The sequence below is a fragment of the Cicer arietinum genome, chromosome 4 (assembly GCF_000331145.2).
Source record: "Cicer arietinum cultivar CDC Frontier isolate Library 1 chromosome 4, Cicar.CDCFrontier_v2.0, whole genome shotgun sequence".
Lineage (NCBI taxonomy): Eukaryota > Viridiplantae > Streptophyta > Magnoliopsida > Fabales > Fabaceae > Cicer > Cicer arietinum.
In genome coordinates, this window is record NC_021163.2 from 21,151,454 (window position 1) to 21,151,909 (window position 456).

Genomic DNA, 456 nt, shown 5'->3' on the forward strand with positions numbered 1-456 from the left:
TGGTCGTCAATAAAAGTAACAAAATATGATGCACCACCAAGAGATTTACTATCCATCATACAAACATCAGTATGAACTAAATCAAGAATATTTTGCCTCCTATGAGAACCAGTATTATGAAGAAAAAAACTTTATGTTGTTTTCTAGCAAAACAATAGGTGAAAGTTTTTAGAGACGTACCTTTTACAGGAAGAAATTTTTTCTTCACAAGTATGTTGAGTCATTTCTCACTCAAGTTACTGAGGCGCATATGTCATAAATCAGAAGATGCATCTTCAATTGCATTCACTTCTTCCTTGCATAACTTCGTAGGCATCCTATAGAGAGAAGTAGAATTTTGCTCTTTTGCAACCACTAGGGACCCTTTGGTCATTTTACATATACCACCACCACCAAAGTAAGTGTGATAACCCTTAATATCCAAGGTTTTCACCGAAATCAAATTGAGACGAATAT